This window comes from Arachis hypogaea, chromosome 12 (genome assembly GCF_003086295.3).
Source record: "Arachis hypogaea cultivar Tifrunner chromosome 12, arahy.Tifrunner.gnm2.J5K5, whole genome shotgun sequence".
NCBI lineage: Eukaryota > Viridiplantae > Streptophyta > Magnoliopsida > Fabales > Fabaceae > Arachis > Arachis hypogaea.
This window is the reverse complement of record NC_092047.1, coordinates 27,331,443-27,338,821: the sequence shown is the minus strand read 5'-3', so window position 1 is coordinate 27,338,821 and position 7,379 is coordinate 27,331,443. Positions and strand designations below refer to the sequence as shown.

At 36.9% G+C, this 7,379-nt stretch overlaps 1 non-coding gene across 1 annotated transcript; it reads left to right on the top strand.

The window, feature by feature from the left end:
* Positions 1-642: 642 nt before the first annotated feature.
* On the top strand, positions 643-750 carry LOC112731057 (small nucleolar RNA R71). Its single transcript, XR_003166852.1, has one exon. It is a non-coding gene; the product is annotated as a small nucleolar RNA R71 (small nucleolar RNA).
* Positions 751-7,379: the final 6,629 nt, after the last annotated feature.

The following is a 7,379-nucleotide window of genomic DNA, read 5'->3' as shown; positions in this document are numbered from 1 at the left end:
ATTTCTAATGGAAGACCTTGTTTCATTCATGAAACTCACAGTGGCCTTAGATAGATCAGAGACTAAATTTGCTAAGCTAGATGGATTCTGCTCAGAATTCTCTGTCTGTTGTTGAGTGAATGATGGAAAAGGCTTGCTATTGCTAAACCTGTTTCTTCCACCATTATTAAAGCCTTGTTGAGGCTTTTGATCCTTCCATGAGAGATTTGGGTGATTTCTCCATGATGGATTGTAGGTGTTTCCATAAGGTTCACCCATGTAATTTATCTCTGCTATTGCAGGGTTCTCAGGATCATAAGCTTCTTCTTCAGAAGATGCCTCTTGAGTACTGTTGGATGCAGCTTGCATTCCATTCAGACTCTGAGAAATCATATTGACTTGCTGAGTCAATATTTTATTCTGAGCCAATATAGCATTCAGAGTATCAATTTCAAGAACTCCCTTCTTTATAGGCGTCCCATTACTCACAGGATTCCTCTCAGAAGTGTACATAAACTGGTTATTAGCAACCATGTCAATGAGTTCTTGAGCTTCTGCAGGCGTTTTCTTTAGGTGAATGGATCCACCTGCAGAAGTATCCAATGACATCTTTGATAACTCAGATAAACCATCATAGAATATGTCCAGGATGGTCCATTCTGAAAGCATGTCAGAAGGACACTTTTTGGTCAACTGCTTGTATCTTTCCCAAGCTTCATAGAGGGATTCACCTTCTTTCTGTCTGAAGGTCTGAACATCCACTCTAAGCTTGCTCAGCTTTTGAGGAGGAAAGAACTTGGCTAAGAAAGTCGTGACCAGCTTATCCCAAGAGTTCAGGCTATCTCTGGGTTGAGAATCCAACCACACTCTAGCTCTGTCTCTTACAGCAAAAGGGAAAAGCATGAGCCTGTAGACTTCAGGATCTACTCCATTAGTCTTAACAGTATCACATATCTACAAGAATTCAGTTAAGAACTGAAAAGGATCTTCAGATGGAAGTCCATGAAACTTGCAGTTCTGCTGCATTAGAGAAACTAGCTGAGGTTTCAGCTCAAAGTTGTTTGCTCCAATGGCAGGAATGGAGATGCTTCTTCCATGTAAATTGGAATTAGGTGCAGTAAAGTCACCAAGCATTCTCCTTGCATTATTGTTGTTGGGTTCGGCTGCCATCTCCTTTACTTGTTCGAAATTTTCAATAAGGTTGTCTCTGGATTGTTGTAATTTAGCTTCTCTTAGTTTTCTCTTCAGAGTCCTTTCAGGTTCTGGATCAGCTTCAACAAGAATGCCTTTTTCTTTGTCCCTGCTCATAAGAAGGAGAAGAGAAAAAGAAAAGAAGAGGAATCCTCTATGTCACAGTAAAGAGGTTCCTTATTGTTAGTAGAAGAAGAAAAGAAGAGAAAAAATTCGAACACAGATAGAAGAGGGGTTCGAATTTGGTGAGTGATGTGAGGAAGAGATGTTAGTAGATGAATAAATAAAATAGAAGGAGATGAGAGAGAAGGAGAATTTTCGAAAATTATTTTTGAAAAAGAGTTAGTGATTTTCGAAAATAGTTTTTGAAAAAGGTTAGTAATTTTCGAAAATTAAAATAAAAAATTAAAGTAATTAATTAATTAAAAAGAATTTTTGAAAAAGAGGGAGATATTTTTGAAAATTAGAGAGAGAGAGTTAGTTAGGTGGTTTTGAAAAAGATAAGAAACAAACAAAAAGTTAGTTAGTTAGTTGAAACAAATTTTGAAAATCAATTTTGAAAAGATAAGAAGATAAGAAGTTAGAAAAGATATTTTGAAATCAAAATTTTTTTTGAAAAAGGTAAGATAAGAAGATATTTTTGAAAAGATATGATTGAAATTGGTTTTGAAAAAGATTTGATTTTTTAAAATCACAATTAATGACTTGATTCACAAGAAATCACAAGATATGATTCTAGAACTTAAAGTTTGAATCTTTCTTAACAAGTAAGTAACAAACTTGAAATTTTTGAATCAAAACATTAATTGATGATGTTATTTTCGAAAATTATGTGATAAAGATAAGAAAAAGATTTTTGAAAAATATTTTTAGAATTTTCAAAAATAACTAAGAAAAATGAAAAAGATTTGATTTTTTGAAAAGATTTTTGAAAAAGATAAGATTTTCAAATTGAAAATTTGATTTGACTCTTAAAAACAACTAGATTTTAAAAATTTTTGAAAAAGTCAAATCTAATTTTCGAAATTTTAAGAGAGAAAAAGGGAAAGATATATTTTTTTTTATTTTTTAAATTTTTATGATGAGAGAGAAAAACAAGAAAAATGATGCAATGCATGAAAGTTATGGATCAAAACAATGAATCACTGCAAGAATGCTATGAATGTCAAGATGAACACCAAGAACACTATGAAGATCATGATGAACATCAAGAACACATTTTTGAAAAATTTTTAATGCAAAGAAAACATGCAAGACACCAAACTTAGAATTCTTTAATGCTTAGACACTAAGAATCCAAGAATGCATATGAAAAATAAGAAAAGACACAAAACATGCAAATGCAAAGATCAAACAAGAAGACTTACCAAGAACAACTTGAAGATCATGAAGAACACTATGAATGCATGATTTTTTTCGAAAAATGCAAGATGCACATGCAATTGACACCAAACTTATAACATGACTCAAGACTCAAACAAGAAACATGAAATATTTTTTATTTTTATGATTTTATGATTTTTTTTTTGTACTTTTAATTTTTTCGAAAATCCTTTTGAAAAAGAAAAATAAGGATTCCAAAATTTTTAATATGAATTCCAGGAATCTTATGCTCTTTAGTCTAAAGCTCCAATCAAAGGGTCAGGCATGGCTTAACAGCCAGCCAAGCTCTAGCATGTAAATTACATCCAATGAGGTGATTAGTTGAAGACCAATCCCAAAGCAGTTTGGGTATGGCTTTACAGCCAGATAGGATTCAACATGTTTCATGAAACACTAGAATTCATTCTTAAAAATTTTGAAGAAAAATATATTTTTGAAAATATTTTTATTTTTTTTCGAAAACAAGAGAAAAATTTTTGAAAGAAATTTTTGAAAATTTTTTTAAAATAATACAAAAAGAAAATTACCTAATCTGAGCAACAAGATGAACCGTCAGTTGTCCAAACTCGAACAATCCCTGGGAACGGCGCCAAAAACTTGGTGCACGAAATTGTGATCTCTGGTATAGGCTCCAAAGGCTTGGTGCTCTAATCTCAATTCATAACTTGTCACAACTTTGATACAACTAACCAGCAAGTGCACTGGGTCGTCCAAGTAATAAACCTTACGTGAGTAAGGGTCGATCCCACGGAGATTGTTGGTATGAAGCAAGCTATGGTCACCTTGTAAATCTCAGTCAAGCGGATAATAATTGATTATGGAGTTTTCGAAAATAATAGTAATTAAACAAAAAATAGGGATAGAGACACTTATGTAATTCATTGGTGAGAATTTCAGATAAGCGTATAGAGATGCTCTCGTTCCTCTGAACCTCTGCTTTCCTGCTGCCTTCATCCAATCAGTCTTACTCCTTTCCATGGCTGGCTTTATGCAAGGGCATCACTGTTGTCAGTGGCTACATCCCCTCCTCTTGTGAAAATGGTCCAAGATGCCCTGTCACGGCACGGCTAATCATCTGAGGTTCCCGATCATGCTGGAATAGGATTCACCCTCCTTTTGCGTCTGTCACTACGCCCAGCACTCGCGAGTTTGAAGCTCGTCACAGTCATTCAATCATTGAATCCTACTCGGAATACCACAGACAAGGTTTAGACTTTCCGGATTCTCTTGAAAGCCGCCATCAGTCTAGCTTACACCACGAAGATTCTGATTAAGAGATCTAAGAGATACTCATTCAATCTAAGGTAGAACGGAAGTGGTTGTCAGGAACGCGTTCATAAGGAATGATGATGATTGTCACGTTCATCACATTCAGGTTGAAGTGCAAATGAATATCTTGGAAGCGAAATAAGATGAATTGAATAGAAAAACAGTAGTACTTTGCATTAATCTTTGAGGAACAACAGAGCTCCACACCTTAATCTATGGAGTGTAGAAACTCTACCGTTGAAAATACATAAGTGAAGAAGGTTCAGGCATGGCCGAGAGGCCAGCCCTCAAATGTGATTTCAGATAGCATACAACTGATCAAAGATGTCTAATACAATAGTAAAAGGTCCTATTTATAATAAACTAGCTACTAGGGTTTACAGAAGTAAGTAATTGATGCATAAATCTACTTCTGGGGCCCACTTGGTGTGTGCTTGGGCTGAGCTTGAAGTCTACACGTGGAGAGGTCATTCTTGGAGTTGAACGCCAGCTTTTGTGCCATTTTGGGCGTTGAACTCTACTTTGCAACTTGTTTCTGGCGCTGGACGCCAGAATTGGGCAGAGAGCTGGCGTTGAATGCCAGTTTGCGTCGTATAAACTTTGGAAAAGTATGGACTATTATATATTGCTGGAAAGCCCTGGATGTCTACCTTCCAACGCAATTAAAAGCGCACCATTTTGAGTTCTGTAGCTCCAGAAAATCCATTTTGAGTGTAGGGAGGTCAGAATCCAACAACATCAGCAGTCCTTCTTCAACCTCTGAATCTGATTTTTGCTCAAGTCCCTCAATTTCAGCCAAAAAATACCTGAAATCACAGAAAAACACACAAACTCATAGTAAAGTCCAGAAATGTGAATTTAACATAAAAACTAATGAAAACATCCCTAAAAGTAACTAGATCCTACTAAAAACATACTAAAAACAATGCCAAAAAGCGTATAAATTATCCGCTCATCACGTCCTCTCAGTGAAAATGGTCCAAATGCGCTGTCACCGCATGGCTAATCATCTGTCAGTTCTCACTCATGTTGAAATAGGATCCATTGATCCTTTTGCATCTGTCACTACGCCTAACACTCGTGAGTTTGAAGCTCGTCACAGTCATCCCATCCCGGATCCCACTCAGAATACCACAGATAAGGTTTAGACTTTTCGGATCTCAAGAATGACCGCCAATAATTCTAGCTTATATCACGAAGACTCTGATCTGAACCAGGAGCCCAAGAGATAAACGCTCAAGCTATTGCAGATAGAACGAAATTGATTGTCAGGCATGCGTTCATAGGCGAGAATGATGATGAGTGTCACGGGTCATCACATTCATCAGGTTGAAGTACGAGTGAATATCTTGGAATAAGAATAAGCTTGAATTGAATAGAAAAATAATAGTACTTTGCATTAATTCATGAGGAACAACAGAGCTCCACACCTTAATCTATGGGTGTAGAAACTCCACTGTTGAAAATACATAAGTGAAAGTAGTCAAGGGATGGCCGAATGGCCAGCCCCCTAAACGTGATATCTGAATATAAAATTATTCAAAAGATGTGAAATAAATCACTAAAAGTAGTTTTTATACTAAACTAGTAACTAGTGTTTATAGAAATGAGTAAATGATGCAGAAATCCACTTCCGGGCCCACTTGGTGTGTGCTTGGGCTGAGCATTGAGCTTTCATGTGTAGAGACTCTTTTTGGAGTTAAACTCCAGATTGTAGCTTGTTTCTGGCGTTTAACTCTAATTTGCAACCTGTTTCTGGCGTTTAACTCCAGAATAGGGTAGGAAGTTGCCGTTTGAACGCCAGTTTGCGTCATCAAAACTCGGGCAAAGTATGGACTATTATATATTTCTGGAAAGCCCTAGATGTCTACTTTCCAACGCAATTGAGAGCGCACCAATTGGGTTTCTGTAGCTCCAGAAAATCCACTTCGAGTGCAGGGAGGTCAGAATCCAATAGCATCTGCAGTCCTTTTTTAGCCTCTGAATCAGATTTTTGCTCAGGTCCCTCAATTTCAGCCAGAAAATACCTGAAATCACAGAAAAACACACAAACTGATAGTAAAGTCCAGAAATATAAATTTTGCATAAAAACTAATAAAAACATAGTAAAAACTAACTAAATTATACTAAAAACTACTTAAAAACAATGCCAAAAAGCGTATAAATTATCCGCTCATCAAGTTTCAACCTTGAGTTATAGAGGAGGACTAAATTTGCAGCTCTAAACTCTCTCCTCTTGATGTTCTTGTCATGAACCACCTTCACCCTCTCTTTGTAGAGCCTTGAGTTCTCATACCCTTCCAGTCAAAGGCACTCCAATTCTTGTAGTTGTAGCTTTCTTTCAATCCCAGCTCCCCCCAATCCTGAGTTGCATTCCTTCACCGCCCAATAAGCTTTGTGCTCCACCTCCACTGGAAGGTGACAAGCCTTCCCATAGACTAGGCGGAAGGGACTCCTTCTGATGGGTGTCTTGTAAGCTGTCCGATAAACCCAAAGCGCATCTGCAAGTCTAATACTCCAGTCTTTTCTATGAGGTTTGACAACATTCTCCGGTATGCGCTTGATCTCTTTGTTAGACACCTCGGCTTGCCCATTGGTTTGGGGATGGTAAGCCGTCGCCACCTTGTGAATAATGCCATGTTTCTTTAGCATATCTGTCATTCTCCTGTTACAGAAATGAGTGCCTTGATCACTTACGATTGCTCGTGGTGATCCAAAGCGACAAATAATATTATTTCGAACAAAAGAGACAACAACGTTAGCATCATCAGTACAGGTAGGAATTACTTTCACCCATTTAGAAACATAATCAACAGCTAAAAAGATGTATAAAAAACCACTAGAGTTTGGAAATGGACCCATGAAGTCAATAACCCAAACATAAAAAATTTAACAAAACAACATAAGTTGTTGGGATATCTCATCCCTCTTGTATATATTCAGAAACCTTTGACATGGGGGGCAAGATTCACAGAAAGCAGTTGCATCCTTAAAAAGTATGGGCCACCAGAATCCACAGTCTAAAATTTTTCTAGCAGTTCTTTGAGGTCCGAAGTGTCCACCACTCTCAGAAGAGTGGCATGCCTCTAAAATTGACTGGAATTCTGATTGTGGCACACACCTTCTAATTATTTGGTCAGCACCACATCTCCATAAATATGGGTCATCCCATACATATGTAATATTTGGACTCGCTTTTAAGCTTGTCCTTTTGATGCTTAGTAAAATTAGGAGAAAAGGTACGACTAACCAAATAATTAGCTATAGGTGCATACCAAGGAACCACCTCAGATATTGCTTGCAAGCTATCAAGTGGAAAAGCATCATTGATAGGAGTGGAGTCAGTTTTAATGTGCTCTAGGCGACTCAAGTGGTCCGCCACTAAATTTTGGGAACCACTCCTATCTTTGATCTCTAAATCAAACTCTTGCAACAACAATATCCAACGGATCAACCTTGGTTTAGACTCTTTTTTAGCTAACAAATATTTTAGAGCTACATGGTCTGAATATACTACCACCTTAGTACCAAGTAAATAAGCTCAGAATTTATCCAAA